Genomic DNA, 16,868 nt, shown 5'->3' with positions numbered 1-16,868 from the left:
GCACCTGGCAATTCATTGCTCAGGCGTTTAGTCAAATACAGTGACGAGAAATGAGGCGTCAGCGAAAGGGGAAGGGCTTGATAGGCCTTCCCTAAATGGGAGCTTTTAAATTCCAATACAGATTAAACAAATGCGAAAGAAGTGAACCTGTAATCCCTTCCTCACCTCGCTCATATATCTATGCCTCAGCTAATAAAGGAAAATATCCCTCTTTCCCCTTCTTTAAAATAAAGTCACCATAGTCCCAGATGACCGTAGGCTGCTCACCCCTTTGAGGGGAGGAGCTGAGCTGATTGATGGTGATTTAACCTGAGGGTCGCCACACCTCAGGTGAGGGGTAAGGTTGAGAAGGCAGGTCCTTCGTGGACAACCCCTTCTTTAATACCCTCCTTAAAATCCACCACTTTGACCAAAACTTTTAGTCACCTGACCTAAAATCTCATCATGTGGCTCGGTTTCAAATCTGGTTTTGATAACGCTCTTATGCAGCCCCTTGGGACGTTTTCCAATGTTAAAGGCAACAATGCTGTTGTTGAAATCGCCCTCTGAGGTATTAGTAATGAGCGCATTGACTTGGGCAGCACGGTAGCATTGTGGATAGCACAATTGCTTCACAGCTCCAGGGTCCCAGGTTCGATTCCGGCTTGGGTCACTGTCTGTGCGGAGTCTGCACATCCTCCCCGTGTCTGCGTGGGTTTCTTCCAGGTGCTCCGGTTTCCTCCCACAGTCCAAAGATATGCAGGTTAGGTGGATTGGCCATGATAAATTGCCCTTAGTGCCCAAAATTGCCCTTTAATGTTGGGTGGGGTTACTGGGCTATGGGGATAGGGTGGAGGTGTTGACCTTGGGTAAGGTGCTCTTTCCAAGAGCCTGTGCAGACTCGATGGGCCGAATGGCCTCCTTCTGCACTGTAAATTCTATGATCTAAAGGACTGTGCAGTGGTAACACCTACTCTGATACTGTGGTGTTAGTATGTCAGTGAGACAGGACATATCCAGGGATGGTGATGGTGGTGTCTGGGACATTATCTGTAAGGTATTATTCTGTGAGTATGACTATGTCAGGCTGTTGTTTGAATCGTCTGTGAGTCAGCTCTCCCAATTTTGGCACAAGATTGATGACAGACCATCTGGTTTTAGTCCCTTGTGTTTTCCCTAATAGCAGTTGAATTCAACTGCGTCGCTTGCTAAGACATTTTAGAGGGGGTTGCAGGGGATCTGGAGTCTGTGAACCTGGCTGGGGTAAGGATGGCAGATTTTCCCTCTACCAGAGAGACTGGGTGTGATCTACCGGCCACGTCCCGCCCAAAATAGTAAACCATTGGGCCTTTACGACAATCAACATGGTCATCATTCCAGATGTTTTATTTAGTTTAAATTCTGTGGTGATATGCATCACTGTAAATACACTACAACTATGTAAACACTAGAGGGAGCATCAGAGACATCATGACATGCAGACATACAGATAATGAACACATAGAATGGTACACAACCAATGGGCAGTCAATACACCCAGAGGTGACAATACCATAAGGGGGCAACCCATATAAAAGGACAGGGCTCACATGTTCTTTCTCTTTCCACAGGCGACACTTAGAGAGAAGGACAGGGGCAGATCAGAAACATCACACCCACCGCATGGCTTAGAGCAGACTGGTTAGTTAGACTGAGTTACTATAGCAAGATTAGCAGAAGAATCGAACTCAAGTAGGAGAATTGTTAACTGTTCAATAAATGTGTTAAACCTATCTCCAAGTCTTAACCTTCCTTTGTCAGAGCAGACATCAAGGAAGCAGCTTATGCTACACGAAGAAGCATAACACAACAAATTCCACCATCTGCTGCCATGCTGGGATTGGAACCTGTCTCTGAATTGCTAGTCCAGCGACAATATCAGCACCGCCTCTCCCTATCTCAACTGCTGTGCAGTTTCAATCATGTGGTCAAGAGAATTTTTGGGGACATTCACTAACGCATCAGAAGTTGACAATATGCAATATGATGGTCCATTGCATAACATTATTGCCTTCAGAACGACATTTCAGATATTTACGAAACCAGCAGTTCAAGGATTTTCGAATGAATCTCAGAATAACCCAAAACCAACACAGTGAGGATTCAGAAGTTAAGGAGCCAAAATCTTTAAAAATAAACACATTTTAAAAAATAAATTTAGAGTACCCAATTATTTTTTCCAATGAAGGGACAATTTAGCATGGCCAATCCATCTACCCTGCACATCTTTGGGAGGTTGGGATGAAAGCCATGCAGACACAGGGAAAATGTGCGAACTCCACACAAACAGTGACCCGGGTTCGATCCCGAACCCGGGTCCTCGGCGCCGTGAGGCAGCAGTGCTAACCACTGCACCACCATGCCACCCAAAAAAAAACACACCTTTGAGCTCAGGGGATTATTATATTTTATGGTGGCAATGAATGTGTGGTATTGAATGACCATTGGTAAGTATAGTAATAAAAGTTAATTATCTAGGGGAGCAAAGCAAATCATTCGGAGTTTGGAGATTTAAAAAGGCAAAGTTGCAAACACTGGAAGTCTAAACTCAAACTGGAAGCTGCCAAAAATAAGCAGCATATTTCAATTATTTGTCTCTTATCTAGTCTTTTTATTAAACCGTACAGCATATGAAAGAGATCATTCAGCCGATCATGCCGGTGTCAGTTCAATGTAGGAGCTATCCATTTACTCCCACTCCCCTGCCCTTTCCCCATTGCCCTGCCCATTTTTCCTTTTTAACTCGGCATCCAATTTCCTTTTTGGGAGTCACCGTAGAATTGTTTCCACCACCTGTTCAGGCAGCAGACTCCAGATCGTAACAACTCGCTGCGTAAAAGACGTATAAATGATCTGCAAGCAGGGACAGAGTGTAAACTAGCAAAATTTGCAGTGATACAAAAATAGGTGGGAACGAAGGCAGTGAGGAGGAGATAAAGAGTTTACAGACGGATACAGATAGGCTAGGAGAATGGGCCAACACTTGGCAGATGGAGTTTAATGTGGATAATTTTGGGTTTATCCATTTTGGCCGAAAAAATAGAAAGGCAAATTATCATCTAAATGAAAAGCAGATTGAAAATGTGTCTGGGCAGAGGGAGCTGGGTGTGTTTGGCCATGTATCGCAGAAAGTCGGTGTGCAGGTACAGCATGTAATTAAAAAGGCAAATGGAATTTTGGTGTTTATTGCAAAAGGGCTGGAGTACAAATGTAGAGAAGTGTTCTTGCAGTTGTATAGGGTGTTGGTGAGACCAGTTCTGGTCTTCTTATTTGAGGAAGGATGTGGTGGCATTGGAGGCAGTTCAGAGGAGGCTCCCCAGATTGATTCCGGGGATGAAAGGGTTGATGTATGAGGAGAGATTAAACAGTTTGGGCTTACACGCGCTGGGGTTTCGAAGGATGAGAGAGGATTCAATTGGGGTGTATAAAATACTAAAAGGGATTGATAAAGTAAACGTAGACCAAATGTTCCCCCATGTGGGACAATTTGGAACCAGAGGTCACGAATATAGGTTGAGAGGCGGTAAATGTAAAACTGAAAGGAGGAGGAACTACTTCTCGCAGACGGTGGTGAATTTGTGGAACTCGCTGCCCCATAATTCGGTGGAATCTGAGTCATTAAATGGTTTCAAGAAGGAGATGGATATATTTCTGATTAAAAAATGGGTTAAAACAATATATGCAACAGGCAGGGAGGTGGATTTGAGAACAGGAAGAGATCAGCCATGATCTGATTGAATGGTGGAGCAGGCTCGTAGGGCTAAATTGCCGATTTCTGCTCCTAATTCCTATGTTCCTCATCTCATCTGGCATCTTTTTGCCAATGATTGCAAATCCATGCCCTTTACTTACTGACCCTGCTGTCATCGGAAACTGTTTTTCCCTATTTTCACTTCAAAATCAAAATCTTCTATAAATTTCTCCTTGTTTTCTTGGTCAGGCCATTGAAAAGGTTGTTTCCCCTTGTGGGAGAGTCAAGGACCAGAGGGCATAATCTCAAACTAAGGAGTTGCCTGTTTATAATAATAATCTTTATGGTCACAAGGAGGCTTACATTAACACTGCAATGAAGTTACTGTGATAATCCCCGAGTCCCCACAATCTGGCGCCTGTCGGGTACACAGAGGGAGAATTCAGAATATCCAAATTACCGAACAGAACGTCTTTCGGGACTTGTGGGAGGAAACCGGAGCACCCGGAGGAACCCACGCAGACACAGGGAGAATGTACAGACTCTACACAGACAGTGACCCAATCCGGGAATCGAACCTGGGACCCTAACCAGTGCTAACCACTGTGCTACTGTGCCGCCCATTTAAGACTGAGACAAGAAGGGATTTCGTCCCTCAGACGACAATGACTCTGTGGAATCTGTTACCGCAGCGGGCTGTAGAGACTGGGTCATTATATTCAAGACTGAGATGGACAGATTTTTAATCGGTCCAGGAATCAAGGATTATGGGGATAAGGCGGGAAAGTGGAATTGGGGATTAGCGCATTAGATCAGTCATTATCTCATGGAAGAGTGGAACAAACTTGATGGGCCAAAAGGCCTACTTCTGCTCCTATGTCTTATGGCATTTCCAGTCTGAGTATACACAGCTAACAAGGAGTCATACCCAAAACATGAACACAGCTTTCTCGGGAAGAATATCCATGAGTATCTTCATCTGAGGAACTGAGAGGCAGCTACAGATCTGGGCCTTTAAAAGGTGGGACTCATTTCCATTTTTAATAGCGGACCTCCGCTAGAAGCCAGGAATGTTCAGATAGCTGTTGGGAGGGAGTGGGAATTTGCGCATTAGGAAACTGCCACTCGATACCAAAAGGAGAAACCCCTGTTAAGGTGAGCTGCATTTGGGAGTTGGTGGGGCTCTCAGGTTATGATGCTGACAAGAAAGGGAGAAACGGAAATCTCGGGGCGTGGAAAGACCCAAGGTGGGGACCCGCATCGTGCAGTTCTTCCCTGGCCCACAATGATATCTTTAGACATGTTTTTTAAAAAACGCTTGCTCGGACAGCAGCCTTTCCTGGGACGGTTGGCACTGCCCATGCATCGAGCGGAACAGGGTTAAAACTGCATTTGGATCCCCCACAACAGCGTTAGGTGCTGACTTTTGAATATTCTGGAACTTTCTGTGCCTGCATTGAGGAAGTGACCTGCAGCCCGAAGCAGAAGGTGTGGCTGGCATGAGTACAGCACAAACCCGGAGGTAACAAAGGTGCCACGATATTATTCCCCCATGTTCTTGGTCTTCTTGGGTGTTGGGGTTGATGGGGTGCAGAGTGGGTGGGATTGGGGGGGGGGGGGGGGGTAGAGTTAATATTGGGGCTGTAACACTCTATAAATTCCATGTTCCAGGTCAAGGACTGGCTTTCTGTCTCCCTTTGCTTTTTACGTTGCTTAGCAATTGTAACAATATGTGATGCTGGAATGTGATAAGTTCAGCATCGCTTACAGGACTCACGTCGGCAGCAACAGATATACTGTATATTCCGGCTGTGTTAGACTTTGGAGTCTAGTGTGGTGCTGTGAAGGAAATATACGAATAACGAGGTAGAATTTAGGGCATTATACTTCAGAATTGAGAAAGTGGATACCGATTCAAGTATAGCCAATTTTACCCAGAAGCCTTAAAGCTTGTCCATGGGCATCTCCAGCTCACAGCTTTGATTTCAATAGGTGTTAAACAGCCCTCGTCAGTGCCACACATAAAGTAATGCCAGGGCCTTTGAGCTGGTCTTTGCACTTAGCTAAGATAAGAAAAAGCTTTAAAGTCATTATCAAAGGAACTTTTAAAGCTTTTATGCTAGTATTGTCTCTCCTTATCTATTCAAAAGGCATTCTTCGGATTTAGAAAAATACACTTTAAAAATGTATTCGATGAAAAGTTTAAAATCAGTTCTATTGAAATATGAACTGATGCACGATCAATAACTCCCGAAGCGAGATTGTAGGACAATTGAAGGCTTTATTGAACTAGATGTTTCCCCCAGCAGCGCAGGTACAGAACTGCAGCAGCTAGGCGAACACAGACTCTTATACTCCGCCTTACTGGGCGGAACCAGCAGGCCGGTTTCACCAATGGTCTTACAGTATCAGGTACCTCCAACACCAATGATCCTACAGCATCAGGTACCTCCAACCTAGGTACCGTAATACCCCTAATACCGACTACCACATAAACCATTGGAGGTAAACAGGAAATATAGTAAGGACATATTTCTGAGCGTTATAATAATAATCATATTGTCACAAGTAGGCTTACATTAACACTGCAATGAAGTTACCGCGGAAAGCCCCTAGTCGCCACATTCTGTTGCCTGTTCGGGTACATGGAGGGAGAATTCAGAATGTCCAAATGACCTAACAGCACGTCTTTCAGGACTTGTGGGAGGAAACCGGAGCACCCGGAGGAAACCCACTTAGATACAGGAAGAATGTGCTGTGAAGCAACAGTGCTAACCACTGTGCTACCGTGCCACCCATGGTCACATACACCTGGCTCACAATGTGAATTATAAAACCATTTTAACAATTAAATAATAGACAACAATAAGGACGTGCCCAAGGAAAATGGTTAACCAAAGAAGTGATACCCATTGCTGCGAAAGAATAATGCAATCTGGTTTCGCAGGGTAGAACTGTTCCAGTTTCCTTTCACACCATCATAGGTCGTGTAGAAGTGTCCTGGGAGAAATATAGAAATAAATTCATGGTAATATGGTTCCCGTCCTCGCTGGGCGTGAACCTGGTTACGTTGCTGGCTGTTGGGGGCTTGGGTATCGTAAAGCAGGCAGTTTTCTTTCCAACTGCCCAGCAACTGATTTATTTAGGAATTCAGGTGAAATGTTACTTTAAATATTGATGGGTATTCTTAAATTGATATTAGCTGTGACATTGTACTTTTAAAAGATTATTTGATTCTGAATTAGAATTTTTTTACGGCGAAGGCCGGGGGCGCAATTCCTATTATGGCCACTAACTCTCATGAAAAGGCCATAACGGGATTTGCACCGATGATATCTCACTTTGAGATCTCTCTCCGCTCCCCCCCCCTCTCCTCCACTGCTAGCGACGTAATCAGGTTCACGGTCAGCTAGGGCGGGAACTATATTACCACGAATGTAAATTAATTTTAATATTCCTAAACAGCTTAACACCATTGCTTTCAGGGAATGTAATGCCGATGGGAATCACTACTGATTCCCAAAAGCGGAAACCAGTTGTGATGACCACGCTGGGGGCTCGGAGGTGAGTCTAGCCCCTGGGTGGTAAGGGATGTGGCAGTGCCCAGGCACAGCCCCCTGGTACCTTGGCAGTCCCAAACTGGCAGGGCCAAGCTGGAGGTGACAGTGCAAAGGAGGTGGGGCCAGGGGGGTGGCCTCTATGGAACACCATTGGGAGGGGTTCCCATTATGTGGGGATGCTGGCGATGATAGGGTGGGGGAATAATGCCCAATGCGGGTGATGATGGGCGGGGGGGGGGAATAATGCCCTCATGCTGGGGATGATGGGCGGCGGGGGTGGGTCGGGTCACCCACATGCCTGTGTAGTGTAGGGAGGGGTGACCAGAACATGGAGTGGTGGTGGGGTAAGTTGGCTCTCTGTGTTGTAGGGTTGAGGAGGTTCTCCATGTCTGCCGGGGGGTCCGGTTGGGGGTGCGCTTCGAGATCGGTCACGGTATAGCTGGGCTTGCCGGCTCTATGAGGCCCCGCCCCCACCCCGCCAGAGTGACAGTGCAAAACACGCTACCCTGCTTTTTTTTGACAAAGTGTCAGAAGATCTGGAGTGTTAACCTGGTTCTTTTCTGGGGAGAAACACGTCGGTTTTCAGTCAGAACCTGACACTTTGGGCTGGATTCTCCCGTACTGCCCGCTGTGAGAATGCCACGGGCAAGCCGCAAACAACGGAGAAATCTATTGACCTCGGGCGGGATTTTCTGGTTGCCTGCCGGACACGGTTGGAGAACCCCGCCCATTGTAATTTTTAAGGAAAATTGGACGCTATATTTTTAAAATCTTTTACAGCCATTAATGTTGCAATTTACTTATCCACTTTGAAATATATTGAGTGTTAAATAGTTGTGTAATAAAGTTGGTAAAGTATAAACAGATTCTCCGTTTCAGCGCCTAAGTGCCGGCACAAATGGAGAATCCACAGGCGTTTTACGATGGCAAAATCTGCGCCGATCCCTCACCAATTCCGGGACCGGAGAGGGGCTAGCAGTGGCGCCGGGTGAAACTCCCAGCTCCCGTGCCGAAAACGGGCAGAAAATGTCCGAGTCCTTCACCGCGCATGGGCACGTCGATGACCTGCAGCGGACGCGCCATACAACATAGCGCTGGCTGTGCACAGACCCGAGCCGTCATCTGCCACCCCACAGGCCACCCCCCACCACCACCACTCCCTCCAGCACTTGCGGACGCCTTCCCCCCCCCCCCCCCCAGCCAGCGGCACAGATCTAGGCCGCGTGTGGTGGCGCCGTCAAACCGGCGCCGGCCCCGATTTGGGCGTCAAAACTCATTCTCCGTCCAATCGCCGATTACGATATCAGCGTCAGGCAACAGAGAATCACACCCAACATCTCTTGTCGTCTTCTATATGCAGTATAAAAACCTAGTTCTCTTGTACTTTCTGAATGTGGGAAGATACCATTTTTGAAGAGGAGTTATGTCTTTTTCATAAACTTCGAGTGCCCAAAATTTTTTTTCCTAATTAAGGGGCAATTTAGCGTGGCCAATCCACCTACCCTGCACATCTTTGAGCTGTGGGATTGAGATCCACGTAGACACGGGGAGAATGTGCAAACTCCACACGGACAGTGACCCGGGGCCAGGATCGGACCCGGGTCCTCGGTGCGGTGAGACAGCAGTGCTAACCACTGCGCCATCGCCATGGAATCCTGGAGTTATAACTTGGCTAACAAATTATTTCACAGGCTCCCTGGGATAGGCTATCTCTCATTAGCCGCTTTCCTTTGGGGAGACATGTCTCACTTTCTCAGACTCGAAATAAGTGTCTGTGTGAAGCTGCTGCCTCAAACTCAGGTGATTGTTGAGAGCGTACTCCTGATCAAGGAGAGTCTATATCTGGGGCTAGTGGTATAATCCACGATCGTGCAACTGAGTAAAAACTCTGATGAAGTGTCGGCACCCAAAGTGTTAGCTAATTTTGCGTAACTTTTCAGACACCAGTGAGTCTGCATATTAGTTCAGATATGTCATTATATTTTCGACTTCCAGCATTTGAATTTCCTTTTTATCTCTGAAGGGAGTTGACGGATTAATGAGTATCCATGCTGCTTGCAGAAATAATTGGTACGCTGACCCTTGGCTACTTTGATTCCATTAACAAAGCATCTTTGCTAGAAGATTTGTGCTCCAATTGGTCAGGCTCTCTAATCCTGAAGACTCTCAAGGGAAGTGAGATTGATAGGAACTGACTGCTATGCAAGACACTGGCTTTAACCTCCTGAGCTTACATTGATCTCCAACGAAAAGCTTAGGAGGGCTTTTAGAGACCACGCTGACATTAAATGGCTGAGGAGATCTAACCAAGACTGGGTACAACGTTTTGAGGAAGCTAATAGCATGGAGGAGGCTTCAACATTTGACTTCAAACATTACTATTGAAAAACTGAAAGAAGAAATGACTGAAAGGGCAATTGATACATAGAAGATAGGACAGGAGGAGGCCTTTTGGCCCTTTGAGCCTGCTCCGCCATTCACCACAATCATGGCTGATCATCCAACTCAATAGCCTAATCCTGCTTTCCCATTCTCCCCAAGTGCTATATCCAGCCGCCTCTTGAATATATTCAAAGTTTTATCATCAAATACTTTCTGGGGAATGAATTCCACAGGGTCACCACTCTTTGGGTGACGAAATGTCTCCTTATATCTGTCCGAAATGGTTTACCCTGAATTCTCAGACTCTGACCCCTGATTCTGGACACACCTATCATTGATAAAATCCTCCCTGCATCTACCCTGTCCAGTCCCGTTAAAATTTTCTAAATCTCTATGCGATCCCCCCTCATTCTTCTGAACTACAGTGAGAACAATCCCAACCCAGTCAATCTTTCCTCATATGGCAGTGTCGCAGAATCAGTCTGGTAAACCTTCGCTGTACTCCCTCAAGCGTTCAGTACCCTCAAAAAACTAAGAAAGCTGCAGGAGGCTCTTACGCAGGAATTTGGCGAAGGCAAAACGCGGGAGCCATGAAATTGATACGGTTTCAGCACAGTCATAGAAGGATGCAAGGAAAATCAGCACGGAAAAACACACAGAGGAAGAAATATAGAAAACTATTGACAGGGGAAAAAAGAGCGGAGGAGAAATCGGAAACCAAAACTATATGGTATTCTCTTGCGAAAATAATAATAGACAAAGAGCACGGATTATTTCCACACACTGAAATTGCATTCGGTGTCCCTTTAAGAGGATCATTGAGAATCTCAGCCATGCTAAGTAGATAAGGACATAAAAGATCCCCTGATATTATTTTGGAGAAAAGAGATGTAATTCTCCCTGGTGCCCTGGCCAATAATTACCCCTCAGACAACATCATACAAACAGATTTTCTGGTCATTATCATGTTGCTGTTCGTGGATTCATAGCATTTTAGATTCATAGAATTTACAATGCAGAAGGAGGCCATTCAGCCTATCGAGTCTGCACTGGCTTTACAAAGAGCACTCTACTCAAGCCCACCTATCTACCCTACCCCCGTAACCCAGTAACCCCCACTTAACCAATTTTTTAGACACTAAGGGCAATTTACCGTGGCCAATCCACCTAACCTGCACATCTTTGGACTGTGGGAGGAAACTGGAGCACCCGGAGGAAACCCATGCAGACACGGGGAGGATGTGCAAACTCCACATAGTCAGTGACCCAGCCGGGAATCGAACCTGGGACCCTGACGCTGTGAAGCAACTGTGCTTAACCATTATGCTACCGTGCTGCCCCACTTTGCTGCGCACAAATTGACTGCCTCATTTAGGAGCAGGAGTAGGCCACTCGGCCCTTCGAGCTTGCTCTGCCATTCAATGAGACCATCGCTGATCTGGGTGGGGTCTCAACTTCACTTGCCTGTCTTGCCCCTCGACTCCTCGGTCTAACAAAAATCTTTCAACGTCTGTCTTGAATAAATTCAGCGAGGCAGCCTCCACTGCTCTCGGAGGAAGAGAATTTCACAGACTCACCACCCACCCTCTGAGGGAAAAACATTCTCCTTGTCATTGTCTTATTTGGCATTACATTGGCCAGCTCCTTTTCAGGTCTACAGTTGGCTGAAACCTCCTTTGGGGGCTCTAGGAGGAAAACTTCTTCTCTGTAAAAGTTATTTTCTGAATGTTCTCCAGAGGTCTCTTCGAGGATTATGCCACACGTTACCTGGACAGAGAGTTTGTGAACAAATGGACTAATTGTTGAGGGTGCTTTACATATCCTATGAGATGTATTTATGTGCTGTTCTGATGCATCTGCCTGGTGAAGGCAAGCTCCTGGGCCACCTTTGGACAAAACAGCAGTGGATGGGATCAAAGTGGAAAGGGGCCAGGGAGCGCATCCTTGCGATTTCAGGGGTGTTTCCATTCCATTTCTCACCAGATGGGCCGAGTTAAAATTGGCCCTCCTTTTGTCATTTGAACAGCACACTGATGTGGGGAAGCAAAGTGCATTGCTATTTAAAAAGTAATTGCACTGAATGCACTGTGATCATAACTGTTGCTCTGTACACTCACTGGCACGAAAGGAAGCCAGTGAACAATTTGTATTTAGCCTCGTGTTAACAGATGCTTTCTTAGCTCAAATTAACAAAGATTGGAGAAGTGTATGTGTACATGTTTGCGGTATATTTTGTTTAATTCTTTCATAGGATTGGCAAGGCCACCATTTGTAGCACCCCTAATTACCCTTCTTTTGTGAGGGCTGCAAAGAATCCAGCATGAATTTGTTAAGTCAAACAGAACGGAAAGTAACTTTTATTTCCAACAGTATTTACACAGCTGGTTCTCTTTCTAGCCGGAACCACACTGGCTGGCTCTACTTATACAGCTGAAAGGTTAACAATTGTCTCACCCCCTTACCGGGGGAGCTCACATTCCCCAAGTGCAGGTTGTATTTTCTGTGTACTCCTGCTTTCAGCAGCAAACTGCCTCCTTCTGCTTCTTTAACCTGGAGTGAGGCAAGGCAATGAATGGGTGGTATTGGCTGGTCTGCTACCGGACTGAGGAAGAAAGAGGGGTACTTTTGCAGTGCCAGAGGAAGAGGGAAAGGATGAGTGACTTGGATACTACTGCAACTACCTGGAGGCTGTGTGTTAGCTTGCTTCTGCCCCTTCTGCTACTTTGACCTGGAGTCAGGCGAGGGGAGGATGGGCCGGCCTACTATCAGACTGAGGACAGGCGAAGGGTCTGCTCTTGAAGCTTGCTGGTACTTTGTTGTACTATTGACTGTTTATTGACTATTGATTGTTCACTGTTTCATGTTGGGAAGTGTGTGCTTGTTCGCTACCGTCTCTTACTTCTGTGGCCAACAAAATACTTCTAGGTGGCTGCAGGTTGTGTTTTCCATGTACTCCTGCTTTCCACGCCTGCAGGCCGAGTTTCTGTTTTCTGTTTGTTGCCCCTTCTGCTTCTTTGACCTTGAGTAAGGCAAAGGGAGGTATTTGCTATCCTACTATCGGACTGATGAAGGCAACGGGGTTTTTTGCGCCCCTTCTGCTATGCTCTGTGCAAATTGCTGGTGCCTTTTCTTTTTTACAGCTTCCTGTTTCTTTTAAAGTTCAGAGATTGTATGCTTGCTGTTATATTGTTACTGGTTTTTACTGTTTAATGCCTGGAGGCTGTGTGCCTGCCTTCTGCGGCCCCTTTTGCTCCTGTGGCCTGGAGTAGCTGGAATCACTGACAGTGCTGGAGAGGTGGAAGGGTTGCTACGCTATGTCTCTCTCCCATAATGCTCTGTGCCAGTGTGACCTTTCTTGTGTGTTGTGCTCACCCATGAGTGACTTTCCACTGATGTGTGTCTTCTACTGCTGGGGCTGCGGGAGTGCGGGGTGGGTGGGCGGGTTGGGGGGGATGCATGTAAGGAGATATTTTGTATGTTGACTGGTGGATGTTTGCTGAGTGGAGGCCGTCTGTTTGTCAGCTGCAGCCCCTTTTATCTGAGGCTTGAATCCTGGAAAGGGTTGCTATCTCACTCTTCCGCTGAGTGCTGCGGGAGAGGGTAGGAGCTGCGGGTGCTTTAGATACTGGTATCTTTATTGTACAGTTAACTGTCTACTGTTGCTGTTTTGAGCCCGTAGGCTTATCACCTGCAGCCCTTTTTATCCTTGGACTGGATCCTGAAGCGGGGTTGCTCTCTCGCTCTTCTGCTATGCTCTGCACCAGTGTGACTTTCCGGTGTGTTGTCGTGTCACCACTGATACGAGTATGCTGCAGGGAGCTGCGGGATTGGGAGAGAATGGCGGGTTGATTTGGATGCGGGTGACTTAATTGTACTCTTGCTTCTTCACTATTTTATGTTATTGTTCTGCAGTTTGGTTGTCTCTTTTATAAGTGGGCAGCACGGTAGCATTGTGGATAGCACAATGGCTTCACAGCTCTAGGGTCCCAGGTTCCATTCCGGCTTGGGTCACTGTCTGTGCGGAGTCTGCACATCCTCCCCGTGTGTGCGTGGGTTTCCTCCGGGTGCTCCGGTTTCCTCCCACAGTCCAAAGATGTGCAAGTTAGGTGGATTGGACATGATAAATTGCCCTTAGTGTCCAAAATTGCCCTTAGTGTTGGGTGGGGTTACTGGGTTATGGGGATAGGGTGGAGGTGTTAACCTTGGGTGGGGTGCTCTTTCCAGGAGCCGGTGCAGACTCGATGGGCCAAATGGCCTCCTTCTGCACTGTAAATTCTATGATAAATTCTATGGTAAGTAGGAAATGTTGGTAACTTCATTGTACTGTTGCCTGTACACTGTTTCAAGTCACTTTTGCAAAGTAGAATTGTTGATCAACTAAAATACTCCAAGGGGTAATCAATTGTCCCCACCCAATAGAATCTGGGCAGGTTACACCTCCCTTGAGGAGGAGATGGTGCGGCACCTTATTGAACCAATGCAGTCCATATGGTACAGATAGGAAGGGAGTTCCAGTATTTTGATCCCTCAACAATGATGTGGTAGTGATATCAATAAATGGTTTCAAGAAGGAGATAGATACATGTCTGATAAAAAAAAATGGGTTGAAAGGTTATGGGCAATAGGTGCAGAGGTGGGTTTGAGTCCAGGAAGAGATTAGCCATGATCTGATTGAATGGCGGAGCAGGCTCAAGGGGCTGAATAGCCTACGTCTGCTCCTAACTCTGATACTCCCATGTTCCTATAGTTCCAAGTCAGGATGGTATTGGCATGGAATCCACAGCTGGCAGTGTTACCTGGCTCTTCTAGATAGTTGCGGTCATATGTTCGGAAGGTGCTGCCGAAGGAGCATTGATGAGTTGTCACTGTGCACCCTGTAAATAGTACACACTGCTGTCGCTGTGCGTGTTGATGGAGGGAATGAATGTTTCAGTTAGTGGATGGAGTGCTGGTGAAGCAGGCTGCTTTGTCCTGGGTGGTGTCGAGCTTCTTGAGTGTTGATGGAGCTGCAGGCAAGTGGAGGGTATTCCTTCACATATCTGACTTGTGCCTTGTAAACAATGGACAGGGTTTGGGGATTCAGGAGGTGAGTTAATCACCTCAATTCCTCTCTGATCTTGTTGATGTCATTCGCATAACACTCTGGCTCTAACCAAGAGTGCTACTGGAGGGTTAAATAACAGGAAATACTGACACTTCCAAAACAACTACAATTTGCATTAATATAGTGCCTTTAAAGTATTATAATGCCACGCGGTGCTTCAGAAGGGCACTGAAACTTAACAATGAGCCTCTTAAACACTTTTGGGAACCAGAAGCCTGTTCGGAAATATAGATTTTGGAAGATCTGACAGGAGGAGAGAAAGGTGGAAAGGTTTATGGGGGCAATTCCAGGGCTCATCGGGCCTGATCAACAGAAGGCTTGAACATCGATGGTGAAGCAATTCTAATTGGGGATGAGTACGAGGTTAGAATTGGAGGAACACCCATATATTGGCGGTGGGGAGTGGTTGCATTTGTGCGTCTGGAGGAGATTACAGAGATAGAGAGGGGAGAGGATTTGAAAACAAACATGAGAATATTAAAATTCAGGCATTGCCGGGCGAGGAGACAATGTAGGTCAGAGAGCGCAGAGCTGAACGGGACATGATGCAAGTTAGCGTACTGGGCCAGAGGTTTGGATGAGCTAATAGTAATGGAGGTGGGAGACGGTAGGCGGCTATGAAAGCATCAGATGGAAAACGTGAAAAGTGCCGATGCTTACGGCAGTGAGCTCAAGAGGTTATCTGCTGCAAAGCTAAATTTGTAACACACCTAATAACATCTCTCAGGAACTATCTCACAGTGCTTCAAAGAGAATGAAATACTGCGGATGGTGTTAACCAGGTGAGCATAGAAAGTGTCGAACCTGAATTAAAACTGAAGGGAAAGAAGATAAGAAACAAAGCAATAAATCTATTCCAGAAGAGACTTGTTGCTCGGAGCTTAAGAAAAAGGAAAAATATTTTCAAGTGACCACATCTCAGATGAAGCGATTTGAGCCCAGTTCGTGTACAAAACAAATCCCCGCACAGCATGAAAACAGATCCATTTAAACTAATAAATTCCCATCTACAATGATCTTGTTAACTGGTTCAGACAATCACAGTATGAACTAATAGGCAATTTATGCTTTCAAATGTCTTCGGGAATCACCGCATCTTAGAATCCTACAGCTTAGGAGTAGGATATCCGGCCCACTGTGCCTGTGATGGATTTGCAGAATAGCTGTCCAATTAGTCCCAGGGTCCAGCTCGTTTCCCATCATCCCTCAAATGTTCTCCGAGTTATCCTTTGCCCTTTTGAAGGTTATGTTTGAATCCGCTTCCACCATCCCATCTTGCAGCACAGCCCACATCATAACAACTGACTGTGTTAAAAAAAAAACATTCTCATTTTTATCCCCCCTGGCTCCTTTGTTACTGACATTAAAGGCGGGATTTTCCGTCCGCGTCCGCTCGTCGACCGGAGAATCCCGCTCAAGGCCAATTAACTTCTCCATGCCTGCGTCCCGCCCGTGGCCTTCTTGCGGCGGGCAGTGGGGGGGGGGGGGGGGGGGGGGGGGGGGGAATCCAGCCCTAAATCTGCACTCTGGTGACCGAACCTTGGAACTGTGGAAAGAGTATCGCCTTACTTATCCTATCAAAAGCTCTCTTGTTCTTAAACATCAGGCAGGGACATTCGAAGGCTGACTTAACAAGCCGGCGTTCCCATTGGGAGTGCTGGCAAGGAAAATATCAGTTCGTCGCCCCTCGACTTTCCTTTGTGCAAATTCAGAGATCGAGATTTAGGGACTGTGTGTTTCCCAGCCAGGGTTCATGTGTGTGTGCCGACTAGGGAATTGGCCTCCACAAGTTTTACAAACTACCGTTTCCATGTTTCCGCTGTGCACCAAGAATATTGAAGCATCATAAACTCTCCTTAAATTCTCACTGGCCTGGATGTTCTGGGTCCCAGATGGTTGGAGGCCGGACGCACTGTGGAAGATGGGAGACCATTAGGAAGCACCAGCGCAAGGGATTCTGTGGGAATTGCCTCGGAAGCTTCAGCTTCTGATAGGCAATCCCCCAGCATCCAGGGCCCTCCAAAAAAGATTCCTACTTGGAATTAGAATTGGAGACGTTTGAGGTTTCTGGCTTACATAGCTGGATAGGTACCTCAGGAAATGTTAGACTGAA

The 16,868-nt window shown here is 46.5% G+C and overlaps 1 protein-coding gene across 4 annotated transcripts in view; it reads right to left on the bottom strand.

The window, feature by feature from the left end:
• LOC119979442 (VPS10 domain-containing receptor SorCS1-like) overlaps positions 1 to 16,868 on the bottom strand; it is a 1,177,426-nt gene that overhangs the window by 126,242 nt on the left and 1,034,316 nt on the right. The gene's annotated exons all lie outside the window — the stretch shown is intronic.

The sequence above is a fragment of the Scyliorhinus canicula genome, chromosome 16 (assembly GCF_902713615.1).
Source record: "Scyliorhinus canicula chromosome 16, sScyCan1.1, whole genome shotgun sequence".
Classification (NCBI taxonomy): Eukaryota; Metazoa; Chordata; class Chondrichthyes; order Carcharhiniformes; family Scyliorhinidae; genus Scyliorhinus; species Scyliorhinus canicula.
The sequence above is the reverse complement of the archived record's forward strand: the minus strand, read 5'-3'. Positions and strand labels throughout refer to the sequence as shown.